At 35.6% G+C, this 15,091-nt stretch overlaps 1 protein-coding gene across 8 annotated transcripts in view; it reads right to left on the bottom strand.

Annotated features, from left to right (window-relative positions):
* The window catches only part of LOC149528482 (cold-responsive protein kinase 1-like), a 30,238-nt gene extending 22,217 nt beyond the window's left edge, over window positions 1-8,021 (bottom strand). For 4 of the 8 annotated variants that reach the window (XM_089811619.1, XM_089811612.1, XM_089811615.1 and 1 more), the window contains exon 1: window positions 7,692-7,993. The gene's annotated coding sequence lies outside the window, so the exon portion shown is untranslated. Of the gene's footprint in view, window positions 1-7,225; window positions 7,334-7,691 lie in introns of those variants that run through there. The other 4 variants (XM_089811613.1, XM_089811617.1, XM_089811616.1 and 1 more) reach the window with 4 other exon arrangements.
* Between the last annotated feature and the right edge of the window lie 7,070 nt (window positions 8,022-15,091).

Genomic DNA, 15,091 nt, shown 5'->3' with positions numbered 1-15,091 from the left:
ACGATACAATAGAGATTGTCTTAGTGTTATTTTGTAGACTAATTTCAATAATGTTTTCACATGACTTTCTACTCTTGAGCAGGGATCTTCTATTTGCTGAAGACAGATATAAAGGCAAGGAAAAAATATATATATGAATAGTTAGTAACTATTACATGCCATATATATATTTCCCTTGCTTGTATCTATATGATGGATGTATGTTTATGTATGTGATCAAATTAGTTTCTATTTGACGATATTATAGCATTTTAAGCTTTATTCAATAATGAGTGCATGAAACAAGTTTTAAATCGTGAAAATTTTCTATTTTTTCAATTTGCCAAGTCATAGTCGAGTTGTTACCGAGTCATAAGTGGTTCACAGGTTCAGTTGACATTGTTGAGTCATAGGGGAGTCTCGAGTCATGGAACTCTGATGTATGCCTACAGATGGCTTCATAATGAGCTGGTTTCGTTCTTTGTCTGGTGTTTGACAGGGATAAACTGTCTGTTTATAACCAAGATGAGCCACCTATTATTGGTCATGGTAGCACTAAGAAAAACTCTTTAACAGCTGATTAGAGTCAAGACAAAAGTGAACCCAAATTGAGTGAAATCTGAGTCCAATCCAAGTGATGAAGGTACGCTCTGATACCACTAACAAAGGGCCACACCACCCTACCAACTCACAACCAAGAATGCAACAATATGAAGACAATTTTATTATACTTGAAAATCTAATAGCAATTACAATAACATGTCTGCAAGATCTCTCAAGATCCAATCCAAACCCAAGCTAGTCCAGATCCACACTCTGGTAGAGACCTCTGAGATCTCAACTTGTGCTCACAAGCCACCAAGCAACCTCCTTGTTTCTAAACCGCAATCACTAGCTCTTCTCCAACTTTATCCAAGATCCAAGTGTAAACTGCCTCACATTCGACGTTCTGTCTACACACTCACAAGTCCATCACAATCCTGCTGTAAACTACCTCACATTCGGCGCTCTGTCCACAGACTCAGGAAAACTCACTCTTCACTTCCTCCTTCTCTTTCACACTTTCAAACTTTCCTTCCAATGCTTCTCCTTCTCAAGCTTCCACTTCTCAAGCTTCTCCTTGAGCTTCTACTCCTCAAGCTTCTCCTTGAGCTTCCACTTCTCAAGCTACTCTTTGAGCTTCTCCAAGCTTGATTAGAAATGTTCATATGCCTTGCTTAAATAGGCACTTACCACCCAATACATGACTTATCCACAACCTTCTAGAATTCCTCCACAACCTTCTATAACTTCCATAACCTTCTACAATATCCACAACCTTTTACAACTTCCAAAACTTTCTACAATATTCATAACTTTCTAGAATTCTTCCCACACACCTCGATAAATGGAATGACAACCATTTATTTTTATTTTTTTTCTATTATGCCACCTATGCACCTCGAAAATAGAAATCCCCTTTTCCTTTATTTTCTCCTTTTTCCCCTTTTTAATTTTTTATTATTTCTCCTCTAATTTTCGTCACTTTCTCTCTCCAAAAAAAAAACAATTTTTTTTTTTTTTTTTTTTTCAATTTTTTTTTTTTTTTTCCCCAATAATTTTTTCATGCAAGATGCTCCTGCATCAGACTCCCCCGGTAGATAGAAAAGTGTGTCCCACACTTTGATGCCAAAAGAAAGATCTACCACCATCTTCATCTTCACCAAAGGTTTCCACCTCAATAGGGACAACAAAACCACCATGCAAATCCTCCACACCAACATCTCAACCATCCAATCAACAAGCTCATGCACAAGAACAAACTAAGTGTAATGCTTCATTACCAAACTCCCATTCACATCAGCAACTAGTGAATTCACACCCATAGCAACAAACCCCACATCAACAGCCACATGTGGATCTCCATCAACACATGCCAAACTCTCAACACCAGCAACCTCATTGCTTACAACAAGATGCTCTACAATACATAACTCACCTCCAACAACCGGATCATCCATGACCAAGTGCTCGGAAACATTCAAGTCACCACTAACATCAACTAGATCATCCACGACCGAGTGCTCCACAATCTCCATGTTAGTCTCAACCATTTGATCATGAAAACCAACCTCTGTGCCAACATCAACAACATTAGGAATATCTTTAGCAACAACCTCTAGTTGCTCTGCAGGTTCTGCATCAGGCTCCACAAACTGATCAGCAAAACCATCCTCTTCCACCTTGACCTTCTTAGCTTTAGCATCCAACCGAGCAAACATCTTAGAAAAATTCCTCTCCACTATATCATGGATTTTGGCAATCATCTTAGGGTCCAATCCTCTTGGAGCCATCTTCCAAGATCTTCGTAAACCCTCTACAACAAATCCTTCCCACGCTCCTTGTGACAACCAAATTGTTTGCAAGTCAAAACTCAACCTGCCACCTCGCACGAACAATCAGGAACCACATCACAAGTCTAGGACAACAGATTTGCAATCCACCAGCTCTCCACAATCATGCCTCAACAAGTTCAGTCTTCCATCTCTGCATCCATCAATCAATCTGCATGTCCTCCCAAGGTCCTAGTGCAAACTGCCTTAGCTTTGGAAATCTGTTTACACGTTCAAGAACTCCCACTCTAATAAACTTCACCCAACCAAGGTCCTGGTACAAGTTGTCTCACACTTCGGCGATCTACTTGTACACTCAGGAACTCCTGCTCTGATACCACTTGATGAAGGTACGCTCTGATACCACTAACAAAGGGCCACACCACCCTACCAACTCACAACCAAGAATGCAACAATATGAAGACAATTTTATTATACTTGAAAATCTAATAGCAATTACAATAACATGTCTGCAAGATCTCTCAAGATCCAATCCAAACCCAAGCTAGTCCAGATCCACACTCTGGTAGAAACCTCTGAGATCTCAACTTGTGCTCACAAGCCACCAAGCAACCTCCTTGTTTCTAAACCGCAATCACTAGCTCTTCTCCAACTTTATCCAAGATCCAAGTGTAAACTGCCTCACATTCGACGTTTTGTCTACACACTCACAAGTCCATCACAATCCTGCTGTAAATTGCCTCACATTCGGCGCTCTGTCCACAGACTCGGGAAAACTCACTCTTCACTTCCTCCTTCTCTTTCACACTTTCAAACTTTCCTTCCAATGCTTCTCCTTCTCAAGCTTCCACTTCTCAAGCTTCTCCTTGAGCTTCCACTCTTCAAGCTTCTCCTTGAGCTTCCACTTCTCAAGCTACTCCTTGAGCTTCTCCAAGCTTGATTAGAAATGTTCATATGCCTTGCTTAAATAGGCACTTACCACCCAATACATGACTTATCCACAACCTTCTAGAATTCCTCCACAACCTTCTACAACTTCCATAACCTTCTACAATATCCACAACCTTTTACAACTTCCAAAACTTTCTACAATATTCATAACTTTCTAGAATTCTTCCCACACACCTCGATAAATGGAATGACAACCATTTATTTTTATTTTTTTTCTATTATGCCACCTATGCACCTCGAAAATAGAAATCCCCTTTTCCTTTATTTTCTCCTTTTTCCCCTTTTTAATTTTTTATTATTTCTCCTCTAATTTTCGTCACTTTCTCTCTCCAAAAAAAAAACAAATTTTTTTTTTTTGTTTTTTTCAATTTTTTTTTTTTTTTTTTCCCAATAATTTTTTCATGCAAGATGCTCCTGCATCACCAAGCAAATTATTTGGTTGACATCAAAATGTAAAAGGCTTGGATTCGTCATAGAAAGTACCAAAGGGGTAATGCCCTTTGCCATTTCACATCCTTTGCCAAAAAGTAACGCCTTGCTTTTTGCAGAACTCTGGTTTCCACAAAAACTGAAGACTTTTAAAATTCATTTTTGCTCGCATTTTAGTTGAGATGGACTTATCAAATGGAGTGCCAGGTGAAATTTGGTTGAAAGTAGGCAATGGTAGCTGGAAGTGGCATCTTGACTATCAAAACATGGCATTTCAATGGAGATATTGTGCTGTTATAGGACATACGTTTGACCGTTATCCAGGTACATCCGGAAATGATAAGACATCTTCTTGGCAAAAGGATGAATTATGAAATGCTGCAGAATGCAGAAAAACATTCTCTGAATTATTAGGATCATATGGTGGTAGAAAAGCAACCTATTTCTCTGGTAACTGTCGTATAAGTTGTCACTTTCTGAGGAGCCAGTACATGTTACTGCGGTGCAAGCAGTTTCATAAATTCAAAAGTTTGCAGGAAGTTCATCAAAGGGAAAGAAAGTGGAAGAATCTCAAGAAATGAACCAGCCAGTTTTAAGGGTTTGGGAAGAACCTAAGTTTAGAGACTGGGAAAGGAATGCTTTGGAAAATTCAAAATACTCTATGTCAGGGTCATAATATGCTAAAACAAATAAGTCCAGTATATCTTTACATAATGCAATCTTATACTGAAAGAAGTTAATTTCAAATTCACTCTTTCTTGTTATGAAAAAGACTCTGGTCTTGTAGTTGTCTCTGATAATGTTGGAAGGGCTGGGACCCCATTGGTTAAGCCCTAATAGTTTAATCTAAAAAAGTTAAATATTACATATATTTTGCTATACATATATCTTAATACTTGTTATATATGATAGAACAAATCTGTTTAATTCTATGCTCCAGTGTATTTTAGAAATGGGAGTGGTGTGATGACAAGAGGGCCTGTTTCAAGGATGACAATCCAGGGGCCAGATTTTAAGGACAGCTGGCGTAATACTCAGATTTTTACGAACTGATGATATGCAACACCAAAATTTTAAGTTTATATATTCATATAATATATTGAATTCAATGTAAGTTTAATAAAATTTAATCAAAGATTGGAAAAGTAAATGACATCATTGAATCGACCAGTGATAGCAGTGCTTTAGCAATAAAAAAATTAAACAGAAAGTTTACCAAGTATCATGATTCAAATTTGACAGAGCATAACTGGATAATGGGAACAATGAAATAACATTGTAATTGGAATACTAAGCATTGATTTTGAGAGCATATCACTTGGGAATTGCTTCTAAGACATCTAATTGATCTAAGATACTCAGACTAAAAATAATAATTTGCAAGCAGGCCTCATCAATCCAAACACTGTGCCTCCACATTTATGCAAGGCAACATGCTAAGGATGGCAAAAGTTTTAAATTCTTTGTGCCAACTTTTGTATAGAAATAATTGCATCAGACACACCATATAAAGCATCCATTAATTAATATAACTAATGTTTCAACAGCCAAGAACCTTAATGTATAGAAAGAATTGGATCAGACACACCATATGGAACATCTATTAATTAATATAACTAGTGTTTCAACAGCCAAGAACCTTAATGTTGTTACTTTGATAACAAGAATCCATCATCATCAAGCAACATTGTTTAGAGTGCAGTTCTATGCTCAGATCAGAACAGTTAAAATTTATAAAAATTAATGGAAATAATATAATCCATCAAAGGTTATAACTTCTCTTTGTGGGAAGCACCCATCAGAACACATCAGAAACTACTTAATTTACACAATGCCCCTTTTAAAACTGAATCTTATATAAATTCAAGTATGTCTTTTTAAACCATGTGAAATTGCCTTTTTCCCCATCTATGATGCCTGGATGTCTGTCGATTTCAAGGCACATCTCAGATGCTCTTATCCTCCCTGGAAATGGCCAGGCATATCACAAACATATCCTCACATTTTCTGCCATTTTGGGGACATTTTGAAATTTGAAGTTTTGGGGAAAAAGGGGGACAGCCAGGGTATGTACCTATTGTCCTGCCTTCCTAGAAATGCCATGGAGACAGGGACACCAGTTTGAGGACCGGGCATGCATCCCCATGGAACGAACATAGGACCATACTTTACATATCATTGAAGAAAATTTCTTGCCAAATGAGAACAAATACATGTAGTTTCCTATAAACTTCTTCTGTTCTATGATTCGACCTTCTGGGTCTTGTTCCAAGTCATGGAGCAAGTTGACTTTCCATATCATTTTTGCACAGTCCAATTCTTCCTGTAATTGCATTGCAGAGTTTCAATTCCTGTGGCCAGTTAGGACCGCTCTTAGTCAAAAGGTACACATTAAATTCTACCCAACCTTTTAAATAGGGAGAAAAACGAACAAACAATATGGCATCCCCAAAACTATTAGATAGCCAGATGCCCAAAAGAGAACTGTAGATAATAGAAAGTATCCTATAGAGCTGTGTAAACATCCAATTTACTCAGAGCTATTAGATTTCTACAATCCATCAGAATGCTATGCTGTTTTCTGGGTTTGATTGTGTGTGATTTTTTTTTTTTGGCACACAATCGAACCCAGAAAACAGAATAGAATCCAATTTTCTTTTAAATAAAGCTCAGTTCAATCCCTGCCAGGCATGTTATGTTCCTAAGCATCACTATTTTTAGTAATAATTTACAAGAGAAATGACCTACTGAAACATTGCCTTGGATATTTGCGACTAGTAATTTATAAAATAACTGCCCTCTCAGATAGGAATTCCTCACTATTTCCCAGAATACTACATTATTAATTAACATCCCAATGCCATTCCCTTTATGACCAGTAGTCTCTGTTTGTTCAATCCCCATTGAACATGCTCCCCATCTAAAAATGTTGTGTGCAAGTCCCCAAAAGATTAAATAAAGCAAAGAACTCTGATAACAAGTTTATTGGGTTGAAGATTCGTCATGATGACAAGCAAGTCGCATAATTGAACAAGAATCGAAACAATAATTATCCAATTTCTATCATTTAACCGGATGAGATTAATCTTCCATAGCAGAGCCCTATTTTCAAAGCCCTCTGATCACAGATCTTAAACATTGAAATCGGGTACAGCTACACATCTCTGGGTGCTGCATACCCTAAGGCTACTCAGCAAGGTGAATTCTGAATTATTATGAGAGATTATAAATTTCTCACTTCCCGTTGTACTAAGGATAAATGCACAAAACCTTTCAAAAAATTTAAGAACAGAGTAGTGGGAAAGCAAGCTAACATGCCGATGGAGGTCAAAGCCGAATAGTGTGTTCTATTAATACGTATAAAAAGATATTAGAATGTTTAAGTGAAAAAAACAACACTGAATTTTAAGATTTTAGAAAAATAAAAATAAATTGTAACTACTTTGAATCCCATGTAATACATATTTTTCAACTTGGTATCAGGTCCAATCAATGTAACAACTAGCCAATCCTAAATTAAAGTCATCACTAACCTCTGTTTCTAAAACTAGTATGCAAAGCCAGGCAAAGTAATCACATTCAGCTTTGCTGTTTTAGGGGCTGTCCGAAGGGCAACCCAGCAGTCCAGCTAAAATTGAATATGAGGAGCTCCTATGTTGGAACCCTATTTGGTTTTCCAACAATATCAATGGAGATGGAGCCTTTGTCATTTTTAGCAGTCATCTTACATGTTTCATCACGATGCATTCTCCTTACGTTCAGTCCCACAATTGATGAAAAGAAAGCATAATTTAAGATGTTTGCTTTTCAAAAGAAAAACTTCCATTGCAATAATAACAGAGATAGAGAACCAGATAAAAACACAAGCAAAGATCAGAAACGAAAGAAAGACCATCTTGGTCAAACCTCCGTACAGTTCGGCAACAATTTTATATGCAATGAAAAATGAGATTTAAACATAAACATTCAGACATCTGAGAAAGGATCTGTGGTACTTACAATTAAGTCTTTTATCGATAAATACGCGGATAGAAATCTTACAGAATATTTATCTTTAAAAAAATGGAGGAAAAGTTCAGACAAAGACTTTGTCAGTGCCCTCACTGATCATGGATATGAAGAACAACATATCATTGACACACAGGTGGGGGAGATGCTGTAAGTGAAAACGATGCTCAAGCTCTCGATCACACAGAAATTTAGTAAAAGTCTCCAACTTGTTAAAAAATTAAAATTAAAATTCTTAGTACTGCTGAAAAGTTAGATTACCCAAAGCAGTATTTGATGGGTTTTCTTGTGACAGGTGGAGCATGTCTGTAATTTGTTTTTATAAGTAAAATTAAGAAAAATTTCGGGCTCAAGTAGGGCACCGGCTACGGTGCCTGCCGGTTTGTATGTATGTACGGTGGTATAGTAAAACTGTCAGTGTCTTCCTCGTACTTAGGTCTTTTCTACCCTGCACTGTTTGTACTTATGTCTTTAAACACGGCAATAATACGGCAGTGTTAATTTATTTTTTATTTAAATTTATCTATATTATCAACTTGTTGGTTTTTATGTTTTCAGATTCATTAAAAAGTTTGCAAATATATTTTACATTCTGTGAATTTATATTTATTTAAGATTAATTTATTTTTAAAGAAATATTTGATTATTCTTTTAATTTTTTTAAAATATTTGCTAATTATAATAATTTTAAATTTTTTTATTATAATTTTTAAATTAAATTTTTACATTAAAATCTTTTGTAAGTATATTTAGATATAAAATAAAATAAATAAATTATATAATATAATTAATGAACAATAAAGATATATTCATATAAATATAATTATATATTTTTATAAAAACATATAATTATATTTAGATTATTTTATGTTTTGTATATGTAATTTTAAACATATTTATCTATGTTAGCATAATGTGTATAAAATTATAATTATTCTTGTATGTGTATATCTTAATTCATTTAACATTATTGTTATATATATTGAAGATACGGGTATTAAAAATAAAGATAAAGATTTGTTAAAATTGCTACCATTTCAAATGTAAAGTTGGAGAGGTAATATTAGTTTTGTATAATGTGTGTAGTTAATTTTTTACATTCTTGTTTTAAAAACAAAATGATACAATTGTGTACTTGTCCGCTATAGTTAATCAAATAAATATGTAATATATAATTATAATTAATACAATAAATATTTATTATATAATCATAGTTAATAAGATAGAATTTATGTTATCACCTAGAATAGACTATTATAGTTTTTTTGCACCTAGAATAGACTATTATAGTTTTTTTTTTTAATCGGTAAATGGCCAAGGCCTTGAATCATTTTATTAAATCAAAGATTAAAGTTACATAGCATTACTCTGTTCAAACGGGCACTAGTAGGAAAGAACAGAGAAGAAAACCTCTAGTCTTGGCCGGGACTTTCGTCCTATATTATTACATATTCAAAGGGGCATTACCCCCGTCCTTATAATAATTACAAAAATGTACATGGGCATTCCCATGAGAAATAAATATATCTTAATACAAATCTCCTGCCATATTTTAGTCTAGGAAGCCTATGTCGGCTCCCGATTTGCACAAATGTACCTGTCTAAAAAAAGACAAAACCATCACCAAAACATCTTAAAACATTAACTAGGTTAGCTAATCCTTTATCAAATTTAAATCATGAAAAAGAAATCACTAATTTTATACTACAATTTCATTGTCTAATCTATAAGGAAGCAAACCAGAATTAAACATAATAGAGAACCTATGGCATATTTTCCTTCCAATATATCATACCGCTTGGTGTCATATCTAATTTAGTGCCACAAAGCATAAAATACTACCTGAATAAATCTAACTAAATGATAACAACATCATCCTAGACTCACCATGATACTAAGCCAGGAGAAATCTTAGCCCTGATAGAACCATACGCCCGGGGAAAATGAAGCCCGAGCATCTATTCTAACACAATAATAAACCGAATCACATCAGATCCTAAACATTTGTCCACGTTCGAATTTTGACTATTGAGGATGAATTTGTTTCATTATCACGAATCCTTTGCAATATATCCAACGGCCATCTTTCGGATACAAGTCATTCTTACTTCAATTAGCCCTGCTTTCGTGGTTTCAATTCATAAAAATAGATAAATTCACTTTGTATCTAACCCTAAAACTTGTTAACTGTCAGAATCCCAAATTCGATTCTTGACAAACCAGTAAGATAATTGCAAAATAAGCCACGGTGCCATACATATAAGAATCCATCAGAACACAAGAGTTTATGTTCTTATACTCAGTATATCCCATCAAAACATGAGCAAGACACTGTTATTCTTAAACATCTCATTCTATGAACACATATTAATCTAAATATTCTACCAGATAAACATATATCCCAAAATAAAAAACCCCATAAAGCACCAAACAGTAAAAATGTAATAAGGGCAAAATATAGAGTATATAGAAGTCTTAAAATTACAGTATTCAGTATTTCCTCAGAATCCCCTATACTTTGCTATTTCATGGGGCTTTTGCAAAACCCAGAATCCTACTACATACATTCCTATACAACAAAAAATATATCGTCCAAACACTATAATTGGTTACCAAAATTGCCAACCTGATCCATATCCTACTTTTTCTAGGTTACCACTATCACCTCAAGGACATCATCCGCATCGTTCATGACAAAATTTGGAGGTAATTCAAAATTTACCTTGGCTCTGCTCGTCTTTTCCGAATTAAGGATGTAGAAATCCAGGACATTAAGCTCGTCAAAAGCCACACCTGGTTGCACATATGCATTGAACATCTTTAGATAATTAATGACCCACTCCTTGTTATCATCCATAATGATCTTTTGCCAACACAAGAGGAAATTGACACTGGCTTCCATGCGCGGCCATTCCTTATAAAAGGCCAAACTTTCCCTGACAATAAGGGATTGTCGATGGGGAGCCGTCTCTAGATCAGTCGCACCCAAAGGAAGGCCCATATACTTTTCAAGTAATGGAATTCTATATTTTTTGTCAATGCTATAAACTGCCTTTTCAAGCTCTTTCCTCCAAACAAGGTTAAATATGTCGAAATAGAGCCTTACTATATCTTCTTATCCAATCTTCGCCCTTACCATGACACCTATGAAAGAACCAATTATGGTGTTATTGGTCCTCCAAGTAGCCTTATAATCGAAAACTTCTTTGCTTATGGATCTACTTACAGCAAAGCGGGTCATGTCATCTATAGATCTAAGGAGGTGACTCCATCTCTCAGGTTTGACCTTCCCTAAAAAGGCCATGGTTCTCTCCTTAGTTGTATGATAAACATGGATGTTCATCTCCATCGGTGCTAAAAATAGGATACACAATTGATAGAAATCCTAAAGACTTATGTGCAAAGATCCTGCAAAGAGTTCAAAAACCATTCTCCAATAGTTCACATCATACTCCGACCTTGGTTTATGTCACCTTTAAGTTGCAATGAATGCCTATACTCGGCAATGATCCCAGATGATCATGACAGTTATTGTTGACACCTCACATGCATAGTTGCACTTACTCATCCTACTAGAACTTCATAAAATTAGGAATCCTTTAACTGCTATCTTAGATAATGGTATCCCACCAAGACCTCCAAATGATAGAAAGTTAATCTAAAAAGCTTGGAGGACAAGTATACACCATCTTAGCTAGAATATAATGATGAGTCGCAACCCATCCATACAGACTAGATAAGCCCAATTATTGTTGAGTAAAGAGATCCGATGGTAGCATAAATAAGATTAAGATTAAAGATATTGCCTATTGCACTTATTTATACTTATATGTCTATTTTATCTTCCAAAACAAATATGGTTATATTAGGTCATTGTAAAGATATACCTAAATAGGCTACTAATTATTATAAATCAATATCGATTCTCCATCAGCGCCTTTGTTTGCTAGCCTGTCTACTTTTTTATTACCTTCTCGGAATATATGACCAAATTGGATTTCCTCGAAATAATCTAATATCATGAGAACTTCTTGAAGCTTTGAGTTCAGGACCCAATTAAGAGTATTTCACTTCCTTGCTGCATTAAGGACGATCTGTGAATCACCCTCGATGATGATCTTAGATAGACCTAGTTTATAGCAAAGTTGTAAACCTTCCTCTAATGCTTCTAATTCGACCAAGTTGTTAGAGGAAGGGGATAGGGGCAATGCTAGCTTTGCTATCTACTTGCCACACTCATTGTTTATTATGCATCCAATTCCAACCACTCCTGGATTTCCTCTTGTCGCGCCATCGAAATTGAGTTTATGCCATCCTTGTGTAGGAGGGGCGCACTTACAATTAGCCCTTGCCTCCTTATTGCTTGATGAGTATACCAAGGGTGGATTGATAAGATTGGACCAGTTCTTTTTTATAATTCCATCCCAAATAGAGAATGAGCCTTCTTCTTTAATAGATTTCCTAAGATGAGCATTTAACACCTCCACAATGGAAGCTTCTAGTTTTAGTAAAAACCTATCCACATTCATTTGTTTTTCCTGAAAAATACGATGATTTCTCTCCTTCCACAACTCCCATACCATTATGGAGGGGCAAATATTCCAAAGCTTGTTATAGACCCCACGGACCGAGTTTGTAGGCCATGAAAGAAGAAGCCCCTTGATGGAGTTCTGAAAAGGGGTGCCCCAAGCAAGTTGAGCCTTGAGCCATTCCCAACAATTAAACGCAAATGGACAATTGAGGAATAGGTGATCAACATCTTCACTACTTTGTTTACATAGAACACCCCAAAAAGGGCCTATAATGCCAAATTTTGTTAATCTATTAGCGGTCAAGACTCTATTTTGTAGAGTTACCCACAAAAAGAAACCAGCCTTTGGAAGATAGGTTGCATCCCAACACAAATTTAGCAATAGCTCAACAATATTCCAGCTCTGGGAATGGATAATAGCCTTATACCCCTGTTTCACACTATAAATACCATCCTTAGAGCCAACCCAGATAAGATTGTCTGACCTTTCAAATTGTTTGATATTTCTATTGGAAATAATCTTCTCAAAGGCCTTTACCAAGTCTGGATCTAAACCTATCTCATCCAACAAACGCCACCTCCATTTTAGGACCCCATCCGATACCTCCTTGGTTTTATAGTCCCTTATCTTACTACCCCATACAGATGTCAATCTTAGTTTAAGATTTTCATTACTAAGGGAGGATGGGATCAGAGGATGCTCGTCCTAGGAGTCTTCCCAAAATAGGGCTTTATCACGCGAACCTACATCCCATGTTAAAAATTTACTAATCAGTTTCCAACACTTAGACATAAAATTCCAACTCTCTGATCCTTTAGGCAGTCTTTTCATTCTGAAAAGCAACTTAGGATCTGTCGGATCAACATATTTATTATATATGATCTTGGCCCATTTGTGATCATATTCCTTATATAACCTCCAAATAATTTTTGCTCCCAAAGCCTCATTTTGCCATTGTGGCTTCTTAATCCCTAAACCCCCAAATTATTTAGATTTGCATAAATTATCCCATTTAATAAGGGCTAATTTCTTGTCATCTTCTTTATCTTTCCATAAAAAATTTCTGAATTTGGATTCAAATTTTGTGGACATCCAATTAGAAAGGGGTAGACAAGCCATAGGAAAGATTGGAATGGCTAAAAGGACCGATCTAATCTTAGTAATTTTACTAGCCTTAGAGAGCCATTTATCTTTCCAACTTTTGGTCCGCTTACCCACCTTCTCAATCGTGTCCAACCAAAATTTTCTATATTTCGAGCCCTTTTCCAAGGAAATGCCCAAATACTTGCACAAAAAAAGTCCCTTTTTAAAACCCATAATCCTACAAATCAGGTTTTCCATATCTGAATTGGTGTTTAGGAAGAATATCTCAGACTTTTCCTTGTTCATCTTTTGGCCTAAAGCATCCATATAGGTTTGCAAGATATTTTTAAATCCCACAGCCTCTTGAACAGAGCTCTTGCCAGGTAAAATAGTATCATCTGCATACTATTGGTGGGTTATGTTAGGAAGATTTCTAGTTACAGTAATTCCCGAGATCTTCCATTTCAAATATGCATCCAAAACTGCTCTACCAAAAGCTTCAGCCATTATAATGAAGAGAGAAGGAGATAATGGGTCTCCTTGTTTGATGCCCCTAGAAATTTCAAAGAAACCTTCAGGTGTCCCATTTATAAGAACCAAAATCTTAGGGGTGGAAATAAACTTGAAGATTAGATTAATCCATTGATGAGAAAAGTCGAAAGCTTCTAAGACCTTGCAAAGAAAATTCCAATCAACCATGTCGTAAGCCTTCTGTATGTCTAACTTCATAAACATACATGCAGCTTTGTCTTTAGATGCCAAATGGATGGTTTCTTGAATTGTAAGAATACCATCCAAGATAGATCTCCTTGGAACAAAACTTGTTTGTTCTTCAGAAATTAACTTTGGTAAAAGACCCTTGAGCTTGTTGGCCAAAACTTTCAAGAAGACTTTGTAAATTGTATTGCATAAGGCTATAGGGCAGAAGTCACGGAGGTGTTTCGACCCATCCTTTTTGGGAATCAAGGTAATAAAGGAGTAGTTGATTTTTGCCAACAATGATCCTCCATTTCTTGACACTTCAATAGCTTTCAATAGGTCTTCCCCAAAAATATCCTAGCACTTTTGGAAGAAAAAGGCCTGAAAACCATTAGGCCTTGGTGATTTGTCAAGGTTCATATTAAAAGCCGTTGTCCGAACCTCCTCTAGAGTTATTGGTTTATTTAGATTTTTGTTATCTTCAGGTGTAATCAGTTTTGGGATAAAGCTAAGCATTCTGGCCTGTGCCTCCCTATTTGATCCTTTGTAATTGTTAAGTAAACTTTTGAAATGGGAGACTAACGTGTCTACTATTTCTTGTGGGTTCTTTGTGTGCAAACCCAAAGGGTTAATGATGCTAGTAATTTTATTTAGAGATCTGTTATAAATGGTTGAGTTATGAAAAAATTTTGTGTTATGGTCTCCCTCATCAAACCATTTATCCCTATATTTTTACCTCCAAAAAGTTTCCTCTTTTGAGAGGATATCTTCTTGTTTCACTAGAAGTTCTTTTTCTAAGAGGTAACTCTCATAATTCATACCATATCTTATAATCTCCTGATTCAGATTCTTTAATTTTTCTTCAGTCTCCAGCTTTTCTTTGAAAATATTATTAAAGTGTTCTCTATTCCACCTTAGAATGTTTTCTTTCAGCAATTTGAGCTTAGAGACAAAAATAAACATTTTAGATCCTTCAAAGCTCACTTGAGTCCATCCTAATGAGTTCAAGAAATTTTGGATCTTGAAACCACATCTTTTCACATTTAAATGGATTTCTAGGAGGTTTAGATGGTTCAG

Source organism: Cupressus sempervirens, chromosome 11 (assembly GCF_028749045.1).
Source record: "Cupressus sempervirens isolate cs-2001-9-10 chromosome 11, ASM2874904v1, whole genome shotgun sequence".
Classification (NCBI taxonomy): Eukaryota; Viridiplantae; Streptophyta; class Pinopsida; order Cupressales; family Cupressaceae; genus Cupressus; species Cupressus sempervirens.
The sequence above is the reverse complement of the archived record's forward strand: the minus strand, read 5'-3'. Positions and strand labels throughout refer to the sequence as shown.